The 17,389-nt window shown below is 38.1% G+C and overlaps 1 long non-coding RNA gene across 1 annotated transcript in view; it reads left to right on the top strand.

Annotated features, from left to right (window-relative positions):
• Positions 1-17,389, top strand: part of LOC143441449 (uncharacterized) — a 138,263-nt gene that overhangs the window by 4,114 nt on the left and 116,760 nt on the right. Inside the window, exon 2 of the long non-coding RNA XR_013108844.1 lies at positions 16,964-17,062. This is a non-coding gene — a long non-coding RNA (uncharacterized LOC143441449). The remainder of the gene's footprint in view (positions 1-16,963; positions 17,063-17,389) is intronic.

Consider the following 17,389-nt stretch of genomic DNA (forward strand, 5'->3'; position numbering starts at 1 on the left):
ATCTAGAAAAACTATAATTGCAACCCACTTTAAATGATTTATTTTTATTGTTTTTAATTACGTGTATGTGTGTGTATCTGTGTGTGATTGTGTGCAGGTAGTGTGTGCATGGATTCCGTGGAGACACCCACCCACTCTGGTTCTTACCATCTCTCTTCCCTGTTCTACAGTGATCCTGAGACTTGTGCCATTTAGGATTGAGCATTCCTCAATCTCATATTTCTTGTACTTGGACTAACTGTTGTAGGTCTTGGAGTTAATTGCTATCAACTGCAAAAAGAAACCTTTTTTGCTGAGAGTTGAGAGATGCACTAATCTATGGGTATCACAATAGGTCCATCAGGAATTGGCTTAATATACCCATCTAGTGGAATAATACTAGTAGGCCTTCCCTTAGGAGCTATGATGACCTGTTTAGATAGATATAGGTTTATCATGTGGAACAACTCTTCAATTCAATTGGGGAGTTGTTGGTTACACATATGACACTAGTGCCACTGTTACTTGAGTGGATTTGTCTTAACAGGCTGGACATTATTGGAGCTCCAGCTTCACCAATGGTGAGATTTATGATTACTTTTATTCTCTATTAGAGCTCATAGGACTTTCTAGCACTGTGAAACTAGCCAGTAGTGATGACTCTTCCAAGTCAGTAGCAGCTTAATTTCTCCATGTTTTATGACTGAAATACACAGTGTATTCAACAGTAGGTCGTATGTTTAGCTTCTGAAAAGTAATGAAATAGCCTGCAATATTTGGGAAAAGGATATATGGAATTTTATTGGTCAGCAAACCCTAAAGAGGTAACCTATTTTTGGCACTGGGCTTTTTATTTGCTAACGTGTAATATCTAGTAGGGGTATTGTTGTCCCATGATAGGGTAACTCAATTTAAACTCTTTTTATACACATGTAAGTATATATTTTAGGAAGCTTCTACTACAGAAAGTTTTCAGATGGCTGTTTTGAGATGTCCTTAGTATTCTTTATCTTTTTTTGTATTCCTTCTTGCACTCTGTCTTCTCATTCCCTATCTCTTTTAACTCTTCCTGTTCCATTATTCATCTTCAACTTTTTGTATCAATACTTCCTATGATCTGCCTCCCTACCTTTGAAAACACCCTCCATGGCCCCTGATTAGTTTCCTGACCTCTATGAGTAGTCTAAATGGAACACATATATGTGTCGAAGCTAATATCCACAAATGAAACAAAACATCCAAAATTTGCCTTTCTAGTTCTGATCATCCTCACTCAAAATGACTGTTTCCAGTTCCATCCATTTAGCTGAGGACTTCATAATTCTTTTTTTTTTTTTTTTTTTTTTTTTTTTTTTTTTTTTTACTATTTTATCGTATACATGTACCACAGTTTTATTATCCATTTATCAGTTGATAGGCATCAAGGTTATTTTCCATTTTCTGACTATTGTAAATAGAACAGCAATGCACATAGATGATCAGGTAAGGTCATGAAAAATGGCATGACTAGGATTGCATAAATATATAAAACCAATACTCTTTCTTTATAAGAAAAACAGCAAGATAGAAATAGGAATACATTATTATTAGTGACAAAACAATAGAATGAGTATGAAGTTATGGAAGAATAGTTCAAAATACCCAAAAATATCTCTCAAATATTATGCAAGAATATAAAATATGATCTAATTGAAAGAGAAACATCATATTCCTGAAAGGGAAGATTAATATTTCAAAGATACCAGCCTATCTCAATGTAATATATAGATGTAGTGCAACTTTAGTATGAATTAGATCTAGCCAAAGTTCCAGTTATGTTGGAATATTAAGTGATGTTTAAAAGTCAAGAGTGTTTTGAAAAAGAATGACTAAAGAAGAGGGTAGGAAACATTCTTTTTTATTTCTCTCTGCCTATTCTTTTAAGGAAGGATCTCTCATTGTATCTAGGACTCCATCATTCCTTCCTAGCCTAGAAGTCAAGAAACCTCGGTGATTTTCTTATATCTAATTTCTGCAAGACATGGATCACATGTGTGCATTGAATGCCTGGCTTGTTACATGGGTGCTGGCATCTGAACTCTGTACTTTATGTTTTATAGCATATGATCTTAGCTACTGAGTCATCTTTCCAACACTTTAAGTGTTTTCCTATTACTGCTATTAGGAATTCTTACATACTCAGGAGTCGGGAGACAATAGCAATGCATTTTCTTCAGCTTCTAGAGGCCAGCAGTCAGAAATCAAGGTGTGCTGGGAGAAGCTGGGGCCTCTCTTTCTTGTCCTTCCAGCCTCTGGCACCGGTCTTTGCCTGAATCTGAATCACTCCAGCTTCTTCCTACAAAGTCATGCTGACTTCCTCCTCTGTGTCTTCATTGAATTTTATCTTATATGGATGAAGGCCGTGGTACAGACACCACACCACTAATCCTGGGTCATTTCATCCTGTCCCAATCCTTAAATGAATCACGTGTGCAAAGGCTCTTTGACCAAGTGAGATCAATTTGGTAAGGTCCAGCATTAATGTTCAAATATTTCTAGTGAGAAACCCCTTTTTAGTCTACTATAGTTATTATATAATAAAAATGTTTTGCCTGAATGGGAGACAAATAGATCAGTTGACAGAAGAGTTCTGAAGCAGACCCAGAGACAAATGCAAACTATATTTAAGAAAAGTTTAGACTTCAATTCATTAGCAAAAATACTTTATTTGCTAATTATTTGTAGATGAAAATAGAGATTACTGTACCTTGACCAAATGGAAGTAAATCCAAGCTTACAAATATAGAATAAAGATGAGCAGAAATTTTGAGACAATAATAGCCAGTAGAAGAAAATAAACATGGTTATATTACTGTATAAAAATAGAAGATAATTTTCCACAAACACCTCTTAAAATACCAAGGAACTAATGTTCAGCAGCAATGATTATCTTTTCTCCTTTTGAAATCTGTTTAGTGTAATGCTTCTATTAGTTTGTTGAAATTTTCATACAATGTATTTTGATCATGTTCCTTCCACTTCTAGCTCCTTCCAGATCCACCCCCACAACCCTTCCCCCACTTTACGTTTTCTCTTTTTAAATAACCCGTATAGTTGAGTTTATGCTGTCCATTTACTCCGGCGTTAGGGAACATCTGATGGGAACACCCGATGGAGTGTGGTTTGTGGTTGACTTACCAGGGACTAATATCCTTTTAGAAAATTGACTCTCGTTGACTCAGAAGACATTATTACCATCTGTCAATAGCTCTTCAGCTAGGGATGAGGATTTGAGCCCATCCAGGAACTTTACTTTTTCTTTATAGACCTGATTGTGTTCATAATAAACAGAATAACATCTGAAGAGGGACATTTTACTTGTGTTTTAGAGCTCCATAGGCATAGTTGGCATCTTGGTGATCACATTATTGCATATTTATGAAGCTTACTTTCTCTTTTATGGATAGGAAGCAGCATTTTCTTCTGCAGGCTGAAGTAGTCTATGTCTGCAGTTGTTTTAAATCTAAGACTTCTAAGTACAGCAGACTGTGCAGAATGAGGGAGAAGAATACACAGGTCTGGTGGTTGATTTGCAAAAGGAGAGCAATCGGTCTCTACTGTTTGTATGCTCACTCATTGATCACCACAGCTTTGCATATGTGGAATCCTGTTTCTCAGAATGGTGCATGAAATGGTGGGGAGCCTTTAGCAGATGGGCCTTATTGAGAGGTTATTGACTTATATGGTCATTGAAGGTACTGTCCATAAAAGAGATTAATGCAATTCCTTTTTAGTTCTTGAGAGTGACTAATTATAAAAAGAGGAAGGCTTCCTCTTCTCAGTCTGTCTTGCTGTGTGGTCTCCTCTCTTACACACAGCATCTGTGATTGTGATGCTATCTTCTCTGAAGTCCTGACTGGACTCAGTGCTCATATCCTTACGTGAGTTGAATGCAAAATACAAAATATACAGACTTAAAATGCAGTGCTTCTTGCACATTACCTAGCTTCATGTATTTTGTTTTATAGCAGTGGTAAATGGACCAAAGTACACTTACAAATAAGAAACATGAGATATATGTATCCACATTGGAGAATAGAGACACAGAGTTAGAGATGAGCTTGAAGTCCCACCTCTACCCAACATACAAATTACTGAGATCACTGTATCAGTTATATCTACTTCCAGCCGGTGTATTTGATAAGAGCACACATCATTTTAAGATGAGTGCTTCTATGTTGATGTGTCGCCCCCAATGCCTGGTGAGGTTTTATATATTTCTTGCCTTTTCATGTTAAATTCCTAAGTTCTGGATCTATTTTGCTGAGAAAAGATATATTTTCTGAATTCTACTAGTAAGGGATTATGGAAATTACTTAAAGGGTTTAGGTTAAGAGGCCTTTGAATTACAAAAAGCACAATTTCTCTAGCCAGTATCCATCAGCCGGGACATATTCAAGCTCCAGGAGATTGTGATGGCCCTCACTTTGACAATTCCCACCACTGACTGAGATAACAAATCAGCTTTGCTGCTAGAGACCAGAATTAAAGAGGGAGGGATTTTCTAATTTCAGAAAGAAACCAAGGCCAAGAAAAAAAAGATCACATTGTCCTGTCGGTGTCACATAGCTTGCCAATGCTGACTGGGGACAACATAGACTTCTGACTCCCAATCCAAGTTTGTTCCTGTGTTCTTGCTCTCACTGTTTGGTAGAAAGACTCCTGGATACCCAAAGTGGCCTTTTGTCCCTATCACTCATTAACTTGTCTGGCTATTTTTCTTCTTTGAAGGTGAATAATATGTACTGGGCTTGTATTATCTCCCACCAATGTATAACTTTACTTTTTCCAAGTGGGCAAAATGAAGCCATCAACCACTAAAAAATTCTAGTAGAACCCGCTAAAGACACGAGTAGATCAAATGGCCATTTCTACCTAATATGCAGGCCTGTAGGGTCTGGAGTAGGAAAAGAAAGTCTCCAGGAAGGTTTTTTATTTAAATTTTACTCTATGTCTGATGGGTTCTGACTTGCTCTAAAGGAGCTTGCTCTAAAGGAAGGTTAACACCATAAGGATTTTATTTTTCCAACATAGTTGATAAAAAAATTATAAACTTCATGAGCATACTGTCAGACAATCAGATCATTTCTATCAACAAAACCTCTCTAATTAGAATATAAATCTAGACTCTTCCTTTTTATAAGAGTTTTTGCTTTCTATAGTTCAGTGGGCAGGCTGTCACTCCTGTAAACTATAATTTATATATTTAGAGGTAGATTCTCAGTACATTATTTTTTCCCCAAACACAGATTTTTTAAATCAAGATCAGAGGTTGGGTCTAAGCAAACTTACATCATTGAAACCCAAGCTTGAGTCTAAGTTTGAGGTTACATGTGTTTAGATTGCAGACGTGTGGAACAGGGAGTGAAGAGCTGACTGGGAAGTGCCGAGAGCTGACTTAGAAGGCAGAGAAGGCAGAGAGGCCAGCAGTGCATACTGACTGCAAGATATACTCTGGACCAATGGGCTAGCTACCACTGGAGAGCATTAATAGGCAGAGTAGAACATACTATGGAATTGTCCCTCCTAAGAGAGTATGGTCTATGGTAATAATCTACCAATTCTCTCTCCTCATTGGCTGAAATATGCTTCTGAAGGAATGAACTTTCCAGTGCTTCAAGCCTGCTCATCAAGTGCAGAGAGAAAGCCCCGAAGGAACAAATTGGCTGCTGCTTGCAGCAGGTCATCATAACTGGGGCACTGACACCATCTGCCGAATGGACCTTGTGGGAAACAAACTCACATCTTAATTTCAACAACTTTTATTTCATAAGTAGGTTAGAGCTTCTACTGTGACCTCACAAAAATAATTTAGGTATATATTCTTAACCAGAGTGCAAAAGTAAATTCATTTATTCATTAGATTTGAATTCTGAAAAAAAAAAAAATACTAGTTTTCAGACTAGTTTTACTAGAAAATATTGAGAGTGTTTGGATCCTGAGTCAGAAGTTAAAGACTCATGTGGTTCACCGGAATTATGACATTTAAGCCTGCATTATCTTGTTGGCAGGATATGAGGCTTCTACCAGCATTTGCTTCTCAAACTGACAAGCAATTAGAGTTGACAAAAAATATAAATGATAATATTTGTATGCTGGCATTGGGAGTAAAATAGAAAGCACCATACTTGTACAGATCATAAAAATCTATGCTATGGAAACAGATGGTCCATTTCGCTGGTGCTTCTATGGACTGTCCTCGATTTTTGTTCTGAAATATTTACCTTTTCAGGTCAACAGTCCTATTGTGCCTTGTGTGAGAATTTTTGCTGGCACTGATATTTTCTTTTTTCTTTTCTGTTTGTTCTTTAACAAATTTTTTCATATTTAACTTTTTTTCAGATTTTTATGTTTACTTACATCATTACACTCCTTCAACTCTTCCCATGTCTCAATATATTCTCTAAAAATAATGACCTATTATTATTGTGTGTGTGTGTGTGTGTGTGTGTGTGTGTGTGTGTAGCCTTGTGAGATTTCTTGTACCTTCACTGGCATAGCAACTGTTATCATAGTTTAGGTCTTATTTAAGCAATCATAATGTCAGGATTTCCATGGATGTGACGTCCATGTCATACATAGAAGGTACTGTCTTGCAGCAGATGTCTTTGTCATCTAGCCCTTACAATCTTTCTGTCACTCCTTCCATAATGTTCCTGGGTCGTAGGTTTAGGTTTGTAATGTAGGCGTATCAGTTGAGTCTAGGAACCATATGGTTAGTAGTTCTCAGTATCCTGACAGGTGTGTCTTTTTGTAATTGTTCCCATCTGATGCAAAAGACACATCTTTGTTGATGAGAGAGCTCATTTATATGGGGCTATAAGGGTAAAGATTTAGAATAAAGTTAGAAAATATGCAGATTTAGGAAAGTGGCAGCAGTAGGCTCTCCTCTAGGGTCCATGATGTCACTAATCATGGATAGATAGATGATTAGGTTTATAGTACCAGGCATGAATTTCTTCTTATTGAACAAATTTTTAAGTCCAATTAAACAGCTGTTATTTACCCTAAGCTGTAAGTGCTACTACTGTACCATGCATCTTGCCAGACTTGTTATTGTGTTTCATAGTCTTTACAGCTGGGTATGACTGTGGGTTGCTTTTCTCCTTTGACAGCTTACATAGTACCTTCAGAAACTATCAGAGCTAGTCCCCAGAGAAGGAGACTTCCAGGTCAGTGGAAGCCTTGCTTTGATGTGCGCAACAAAAGGAAAATCATGCCTAGCACTGGAGAGCTAAGCAACTGCCCAGGAATAGTGAAGTCATGCATATCAGAAGGGAACCTACAACTCTCACTGTGGTAAACTGGTATTATCCTTAATGACATTTTACATATTTGTCCTTATGCTGACAGACAAATATAATTTTTAACACCTCATCAAGAAGACTTCTGTTTGCAACAAAATGGAAACCATTACAGGAAACCACAACAAATTAAAAGGCAGAATTCTAGAGCAGACCTGATAGACATCTACAATACATACAATGCCTGCATCCAAGTTCCAGGGATCATTGTGGAAGAGAGAACAAGAAGATTGTAAGAGCCTGGGACAGAGGAGTTTTCCATGAGATAGTGTCTCTTTGTAACATCAGAAGCCACATCCATGAAGTCTCACCAACATGATTCACTAAATGTGAGCCGAGCAAGGAAATAACAGACATACTAGCTTGGAAGGGGTAAAGGTCAGGAGGTCTCAGCCATTCACAAGATCTACAGGCAACTAAGTGTTGAGAATAGAAGAACCAGTCTTCCCCAGGGGAAAGCACTCCAATCCTTAGCCACTTCCAAATGGTCAGCTCTGAAAACATACCTAAAGTAACATTACACAGACTGAGAAAGTTGTATACACAGACATATCTAATAACAATTTAATACAAAAAGAAGACATGAATTAGAAAGAGAGCATGTGGTTGTGTTTAAACGAAGGAATGGGAAAGGGAACTGATATATTATAATTTCAAAAACTAAAATAATTTTTTTATTTAAAAAATCATGATAATTTTCTTAAGTCCGGACTTGCTCTTACATAATTAAAGCTGTCACCGTGCATGGTCTGTGGCCTTCTGAGGCCTATCTCTTTGCCAACAGGTTTTATATCCTAGTGTCTGTTGAAGGTATGAAGGTGGCAATGTTATTTATGGGTAATTACGAAATCACCTTGCACTGTTTGATTTAATGGAGAAATTTCAATCAAGGTTTAGAGCTCATCCCAGGAAGCCAGTTATGCTGATAGTATTTAATGATTTATTGACTCAGCTCTTCGGTGTTTTTTTCCCTCTGAGTTGCAGTTGGTGGTGTGAGAAATGTTTCAAATGGTGATGTGTTGGAGATGCTGTAACTCAGCCATCACCCCCTATCCTTGTATTTTCTGCTAGTGCAGGTGGATCAGAGGGGGCTCAAGTATCACCAACAAATTCTTTATTGAGTCTTTGGTGGAGAATCTATAGGAGACAGTGCTGGCTTCACTGAAAGTGACAGGGACCCATGGAATGACTGAGTTAGTGACGAAGTTACTATGTAACTGAACAAAGTGAACTTTATATATGGCCTGGATAGAGACTCCCTTGGTATGTGAAATTTATTTTTCAGATATGTCAATAGTACATTGTGTGCTGAGTCTTCATTATACTTAAGATCTAGCTCGCACAGAGTCCGTTTTCCTAGAATTGCAGGCATAGATGCATATATGTCCACACAGCACACACTCTTCTCAAGACAAAGAACACTTTCTTCACCCTAGAAACTCCCTTCTCAGTCTTTCTGCTCCCACATTCCACCAGTGTTTTTATGTGTTCTGTTACTATACAACAGTTTCTTTATTCTTGAGTGTCATATAAATAGAATCATGGATGATAGCCTTTTTTGTGTTGAACTTTTTCCACCAATATTATGTTTCGTTCTTTGAAACTGAACTGTGTGTAGTTGTGTACCTCAAGTTTGTTTCTTCATATTGCTGAATAGTACTCTATTGTGTAAAAATATAGCACACTGTATTTCTCAACACTCTTGTTGATGGCTATTTGGTTTGTTTCCAAGTCTTAAGCTATGTGAATAGAGCTGCTCTAAATATACTTGTATAGCTTTTTATGGGCATATATTTTCATTTCTTTTTAATTGACAATCCTAGTGGTAAAGTTGCTGGAGTATGAAAAGGGCTATGTGCAAATTTACATTATTTTTATGGCTTGAGAGGCTTAGGTATAAACATTAAAAGATTAAATAATACAGCTTTCATAGACGATTGCTGAAATTAAGAAATTTTACATCTGTGTGTCTGTGCGTGTGTGTTTGTGTCTGTGTTTGTATGTGTGCATGTATGTGTGTACAGAGCGGAGGAAGAACAATTTTAACCATCTGTATAATTTTTATTAATAGAAAAAATGTGCATTATTTGCTTTGATGGCACCTGGAGGCATAGTGAAAATACCATTTCAGGAGTATATTCTTTCTGAGTATATGTCTCTGAAGTTCAAGTGTTCTCTTGAGCACAAACCAACAGTATCAATGAGAACTTGCTGAGTTATCCTGATTACATGCACGTTTGTACTCTAGGACCAATGATGATGACTGTTATGGCCACTCACAGGTCATGTGTGTGAAAACAACTTGAAGATCCCTAAGTGACCAAAGTCAATATAAAGAAAAAAGGATTTGGAGAAATAATTTTTAAAAAGTAAGAGCTGTAGTATAGACAATGTTGATTGGATTTGATGAACTATATTAATTAATCTGTTAGTTGCCTTTCCATCTTTTTATTAAAAGTACCTGTGATACCCACATTCTAAATAAAAAAAGATTTGTTTTGGAGGTTTCAGTGCATTAGCCTATTGCTTTGGGCCAATAGTGAAGAACTGCATTACATCAGAGGGTATAGGGCAGAAAACAAATACTTCCTCATAGACAAGAAGTAAAATGGAGAGGAAGAGAGAGGGATTGTTCCATGTTCTTCAGGGGCATGTCCAGATGACCCCAAACTCCTAGTAGTTCCTTCTTAAGAGTTCTGCCACTTTCTAGTAATGCCAGGCTTAGAACTAAGCCTTTAATATGCAGTCTTTGGGTATCATCTAATATGCAGTCTGTGTCAAGCTTCTCTCTTGGTTTGCCTATAATGATTTATACAACATTAAGTAAGAGGACACAACAGAATAAGGCGTGGGATCTACTGAAAAACACATTCCATTCAGGGATATGCATAGAGGGGAACCAGACAGAAATTCTTCCATGAGACCTTAGGAATTCATGATTAACAGGTTTATAGGTTCTCTTGAGTCCCTGGGGGTTTGCGTTAGGAACTGTGTTGCACAATTTCCACTTCATACTAGGAACTTGCCAAAATCTTCCCTGAACTGGTCCATTTTATCCCATGTCTGTGTGGTTCTGTTCACTGTTGTATTGTGTGTGACCTCAATAAATTCATATTATCTTGGGTTTGGCAAGATTTCCTTGAGTGATTTTGCTTAGTGAGTGTGATACTAGAGATTTTTTGCCATTAGCAAGCAGAGATGACTTCTTAATTAAATGTTGGAATGTCAGTGTAGGCTCTCTGTCAGCCTATGGATCACCTACAAGAAGATTGCCTAATTTGATAACGTGGCGATTTTGTTGCTGAGCCTGAGCTGTGGTTGGCAATCTTGTGTGTTTAAAAGTCCAGAGTGGTCTTCATTAGTCCACTGTCATTGGCTGCTTGAATGGACATCTATTTCTTCCTCATTTTATATCTTGAATTTGTATCAAGAATGAAACACTGCCAAACTGACATTTCAGCTTCACCAAGAAGATTTGTTAAGATTAATTTATGCCTTAATTGTTTGGAAGCCAGAGAGATGTCACTATCCCTTGTGGGAATGCCAGATTGTGGCATTTACTAAATGTAGATTACTCAAGGACTCAGTCCTTGTGTATTAGTACCAAGGTCTTAGTACCAAGACTTCCTCTCCTCCCTTTGTGGGAATTATCATTTGGAAAATTTGATGTCGGATTCTAAGTTTTGGCAACACTTTTTTTTTTTTGTAAGGAAGGCAGAAATCCAATTCAGTGTATTTACTTGATCTTTTATCACGGTATGCCACTGGTCACCTGTCGAGAATGGAAGCAGCAGGCAATTTAATTTGTTCACAGTATAATCTTAGGTCCCTTTGAGTAAGAGCTTTTAGCAGCTCTGTGCCCTAATTGTTGATTTACTACCTGTTTCTAGTTCTAGTACCCCGCAGGCTTCTGCTTAAACTCAGGCTCTCTCCATTAGCTGAAGTATCCAAGATGCTTGTGGGAGTGGAAGGGGTCCAAGAATGGTGGGAGGGGGGCAGTGCTTATTGTTCAAGGTCCAGCTTTTCCTGTGGGAGGTAGAGGTCACACAGTCTCCCTTTTGCTATTTATGTTGTTGGTTTCAGGAGTTTGAGTAAGGAAATAAAGGCAATAGTAATGACCAAGGAAACTTTCGAGGAGAGAGAAGAGGGGAGAGAAATGGGGAAGGCAAGCGCAGGAATCAGAATTGCCAGGGACAGAATGAATCTCCCCACTCCCCTAGTCCTTCCCTCCCACTTCTCTATGACTGCTGTGAATTTAATGACTTTCTTAATTCAGTGACAGTCACATGTATCATAAAGTTTCTTCTGCTGAATTAATTATTTGTTTCATGTTCAGCTGGATGAAACCTTACCACAGACTTTAGTAACCAACATACACTAAATCACCTTGCTCTTGCTGGGAGTTTGCCCTGGGGAGTGACAAGAACCCATGAGAACTCCCATCCCACCCTCTGAGCCATAGCTGATGTCTGGCAGTTGCAAACACATGACATCTGTCTAGAATAGTGTCACCTGTATTGGGATATGAGTTGGAATCCAGCATTTTCCCTATGATGCTTACTCATCCAGTTTATTAACTACACAACATAGAGTGATCCCATTTATAAGAAATCCAGTAAAAGCAAACTGGCAGAAAAGGTGAACAGATTTATGAATATGATTTCATTATAAGCTTCCCAGGAGAGTTGAAAATCCTTTCCCACTACCACACAGTGGAATCCTCTAAAAATACACCAGTAATAGATGTCACAGCACTGGGCATAAGAAGTTTGGTGAATATCTGGACTCCTGATGACCTTTTTTAAAAGGACATAACATATTCTGATGGATAAAAACCATCTCCCAAGGCAGTAGAAAGAAATGGCCAGTGGTGTTTACAAACACACCCACACACACCCACAGACCCGCAAGTTAACAGCTATAGAATGTCACAGTGAGAACATGTAGATGGCCAAACAAGAACCTAAGTTTCTGAGAGTCTCCATTCATTGAAGAATCTGATTATTCATAAGGCACTGGAAATTAAGAGCAGGAGGATATCTACTCACAGCCAAGGTCGAAGACATCTTGTCTTGGGTATGATGTATGAAGAAAATCTAATCCAGAGCTCCCCGGTTTACAGAGAGGCTTTATATATCTGTGATGTAGTTTCCTCCTTTATGATTCCATTCAGGAAGGTTGTAAGGGGTGTACTCTCTGGATATAGCTATTAAGTCTGGACAGGGAACTTAGGTTGTAGTTTTTATAACTGGAAATGCTACCATATTTTTTTCTAAGCCTTACATACTATTCTCTACACAGGGATGTGAGTGTGGAACTTTCAGAGATGTTGGGGGTATCAGCAAGTAGGAAAGCCTATCTTAAAATGGATCCCAAAGTAAATTGTTTACAGAAATTACCAGGAATCTTCTGGTGGAGAATTTTGAAGTTGTCATGACTATGTGGCTTTAATTCAAGGAAATATAAAAGAATAAAGAGTTGATAGCACAACTGGATTAACTGGATCTTTTTTTGAGAAAGGGTTATTTTAAGAAATCTTGAACCCAAGTGACCAGGATAGACAGCAGAGGAATTGAAATTCCTTAAATAAAATCTATTGACTTTACAATAAAAATTCATTTTGAAATAATAATATAATTATATTTCTTCTTTCTCTTTCCTTCCTTCCCACTCTTCTCCAAGTTAATGCCTTTTTCCTCTAATTGTGTGTGTGTATATGTGTAGAAGAGAGAATTATGAGTGTAATGTTGGTATATACATATATATTCCTAAATTAAACTGTATAGTCTGTATGATGTTACTTATATGTACCATTCTTTCTAGGAAAGATCTGATCCCACTGTGGAAATGTCACCATCTTTATTATGTTACCTTCTCAGAAGGAAAGGCCAAGCAAAGTGGAGCATGTCTGTGGATGGGATAGATTCAGGGGATGTGACTGTCATAGGAGTCATATGTTTTGGAGAAACATATGTCATATGTTTCTCCAAACATAATAAAAATATTATGTTTGGAGAAAGGGAGAAAGAGAGAGAGAGAGAGAGAGAGAGAGAGAGAGAGAGAGAGAGAGAGAGAGAGAGAGCTTCTACAAGATACAAGATTGGGCTGTAGGCAAGCCTGTAGGACATTTTGTTAATTAGTGATCAGTGGGAGAGAGCCCAGCCTACTGTAGGTGATTCCATCCCTGAGCTGGTGGTTTTAGATTCTATAAGAAAGCAGGTTGAGCAAGCCATGAAGACTAAGCCTATAAGGACCCTTCATGGCCTCTGAATCAGCTCCTGCCTCTAGATTCCTGCCCTGTTTGAGTTCCTGTCCTGATTTTCTTTGATGATGAACAGTAATTTGGAAGTGTGACCTGAATAAAACCTTTCACCATCAAATTATTTTGGTTATGGCATCTTATTGCAGCAATAGACACCACAAGTAAGTCAGACACAGTGGATAATATTTTCATTTTGCATCTTGATACTGCTCTAAGATCAGTCTAGATCAGTCTATAATATATTTTATGAAGATGAGTCAGATTTGAGCATTTATTTCTCTTAGACCATTGTGACAGAAAATTGAGATTCAAAGAACTCGGTGTATTGGTACATACCTGTAATCCCACCACTTGGGAGGAACAGGTAAGAGAACCACAAGTTCAAGGCCATCTACATAGTTACTTAGTAAAGTTACATAGTAAGTTCCAATTGAAGAAAATGAGAAGGAGGGAGGAAGAAGGGGAGGAAAACCTCAAAACAGAGATGGAGCTTCCTTAAAATCCAGTCCTCTTGTCATAAAACACTACACACAGAATGTAAATTTAGATGGATCTCAGGATCCCAGGATATGAGTTGTGTGTGTCTAGGAGATAAAGCCTTCCTATCTGTTGTGTTAGGGCAGGCTAGGTTACAAGGTGAAGATATTTTCTGGTACATCTATATCCATGTAGATGTCTGACGCTGTGTTGACTGAAAAAATATTTACAGCACAAATTCTTAATAAGCACGTACCTTTTTCATTACTCTTACTCATCTGCAGATGAGGGCCAGCACAGTTTTCTTCGTAGCTCCTTCTCCCCATGTTGCCCATAAACAGAAATAAGTATAAATTATACCACAGGCTAGTCAATAGGAAGCCTTCTGAACCCTGGCTTTAATTCATCATGGGTGATAGTTCATTTCACAATGCCCCACAAGACAGGAATAACTTATTTTAATTGGCCATCATTTGTGGTCCACAGCATGGTCTACTTTAGAAATGACACTGCCACTTTATTGTAACTGTATTTCTGTGACTCATGGCTTTCTAACCGAAGGGAATAGATCAATTTTTCATAAATCATAAAAAGCACATTGAAAAATAAAATAGATTCCAAGCCTAGCTCTTTCTAGCTGTCTCACACAATGCCAACAAATAAAAGACTGTCCAGTTTGGTGACAAGCCAGCTACACTTGGAATTCTCCCAAGGAAGATAGCTGAGGAGGTGACATCAGAGAGAAAAGGTCACAGCTTGGACTTGAAAAAAGGGACAACATGAACCATTTTCCAAGGCTTCTTTGACTCTTTGTTAGTGAGGCTGACAATCCAGATTTCTGTAGCTGTAGAGAATGTGATGGCTTTGTCCTAAAGGGTCTTTGTTCTTCAAAAGAAACAGTCACAGGCTAGTCCTGAGCTTTTGGAATGTCTATGTGATGTCATTAGGTCTCATATAACTTTCAAAGACCAGGAAAGCAGCAAAGTTATGCCTGAAGTGTTGACAAAGGGGCATGGCAAGATCTGGCCTCCCACGAAGGCCTCTTTAACCAAACTGCTATGGAAATAGAAGCTAGCTAACAGGAACCAAGTGTTGTGCCCCCTGCTTCTGTCTGTGTGTCTGTCTCTGTCTGTCTGTCTATCTCCTACTCTCCCCCCTCTCTCTTAATCAGGAGTCTTTGGGGAGAAATTCGGTGATTGAAGGATGGCAAACAAATTCTGCTGTCAAAAATTGCCATTGTAGCAAAGATAAGATGGCAGGAGTTGATTGGTCTAAAAGGAAGGAGAGGGACCATCTTAATGTCATCAAGGGTCATTCTGGTGTTTGCATGGTGGGAGGGGCCTATCTTTCAGTGTATTCCATACTACACTTTCCTTGTAGCCAGTCATGGACTCAGTTCAAATAGCTGTGCATTCCTGCTTAGTAACTACTATTTTCTCCCCATGGAAGACAGGCACATTTTAACATACCTTTAAAAATAGTAGCTTATATTAATTATGCAAAATAACGGATGACACTGAAGGCAGACACTCTTGAATAACTCTATTATGCATTTCAGTCATAAGCTTCCAGATCATAAAAATGGGCCCATGAAGAATTAGGATGATTTCTTTTCACTTAGGTATTACAGTTTTCAAGAAACAAAAGAATGAAAATGTAAAGGATATGTAGGTACACATAAGAATCTGCTTAAGGTACAAATGCTTTGCACCTTATCCAGAACTTAAACTACTATTCAAACAAAATGTGTTTCAATGGTGCTCAAGAGGTAAACCTATACATGTCTTCCAAGAGTATATGTGTCTATGCATGTATGTGTGCATGCCTGGGAGTGCATGCGTGTGTGTGTGTGTGTGTGTGTGTGTGTGTGTGTATGTGTGTGTCCAAAAGAGGTTCTCAATATACAAACAGAAACTTTTTTAAAGCCAGGCATCCAAATGTGGGACATGATTCTTCATGAAAGAGGTTAACAAAAGATTTCTTAGCTTTGTCTCCAAAAATTAGAAAACCCATGAGAGAGTTGAAGGATTCTGAATCTTCAAAAATTTTACTTATAACTACAATAATGTCTTTTATTTTCTATTAAATTTCTTTAGGTATACTTGCAAGTATTGAGTCTTTGGTAATCCTTAGCATTACACCTCTCTCCCTCTCTTCCTGCCTCCTTCCCTTCCTCTGTTTTCCTTCCGTTCCTTCCTTTCTTTCTTTCTTCCTTCCTTCCTTCCTTCCTTCCTTCCTTCCTTCCTTCCTTCCTTCCTTTCTTTCTTTCTTTCTTTCTCTCTCTGTCTCTTTCTTTATTCCTTCCTTCCCTCCCTCCCTCTTTCCCTCCCTCCCTCCCTCCCTTTCCTTCCTTCCTTCCTTCCTTCCTTCCTTCCTTCCTTCCTTCCTTTCTTCCTTCCTTCCTTCCTTCTTTTCCTGCTGCATTTCCTAGCAACTCCTTAAAACACAAGATTCTCTACTGTCACAGTTCCCCATAGGAAAATAACAGAAGCATCATTTAAGTTCAAGAATGAGGTGATAGTTTGGAGCAGCTCTTCAGGCATTTGTATAAACATCTTCACTTGTGTATGTCATGGTCTATGAGTATGCACAGAATTACACAGATGCACAGTTTATTTATCATCTTGAATACTCAAGAATTACCATTGTTACATAAAACATGTCTTTTGAATTACAGTGTTAAGTAGACAAAAGTTCAGTGTTGGTTTGAATAGGCATGGTCTCCATAAACTCATGTGTTTGAATGCTTGGCTCATGGGGAGTAGCACTGTTAGGAGGTATGAGCTTGGAATAGGTGTGTAACTTTGCTAGAGAAAGTATGTGTGTGTGTGTGTGTAGGGGGTGTGTTGTGTGGGCTGTGAGGTCTCAGAAGCTCAAGTCAATCTCTTCTTGCTGCCTGTAGATCAAGACTGTAGAACCCTCAGCTCCTTCTGCACCACCACATCTGCTTTGATGCCACCATGTTTTCTGCCCTGAAGATAATGGACCAAGTCTCTGAGCTGTAAGCCAGCCCCAATTAAATGTTTTATTTTATGTTAGTTGTAGTGGTCATGATGTCTCTTCACAGCAATAAAACCCTAACTCAGACAAGGTCCTTCAGAATTATTGACTTGGAAATATTTTAACTCACCCATTCAGTCTGTTTTCTCTCCTTTGAATAATTGGTACTGTTAAGCAATAAATTAGCAGATTCATGGAAAATATATTATATTTGATTTCTGCCTTGTTTGGAGGAGCTTTGTTTATACCTGTTTATTTTGTTTTTTGTTTATTTTCTCTTCTCATTAGTTTGATTGGGTTTTTGACTATGTTGTCAGGCTAACCTTGA

This window comes from Arvicanthis niloticus, chromosome 2 (genome assembly GCF_011762505.2).
Source record: "Arvicanthis niloticus isolate mArvNil1 chromosome 2, mArvNil1.pat.X, whole genome shotgun sequence".
Taxonomy (NCBI): domain Eukaryota; kingdom Metazoa; phylum Chordata; class Mammalia; order Rodentia; family Muridae; genus Arvicanthis; species Arvicanthis niloticus.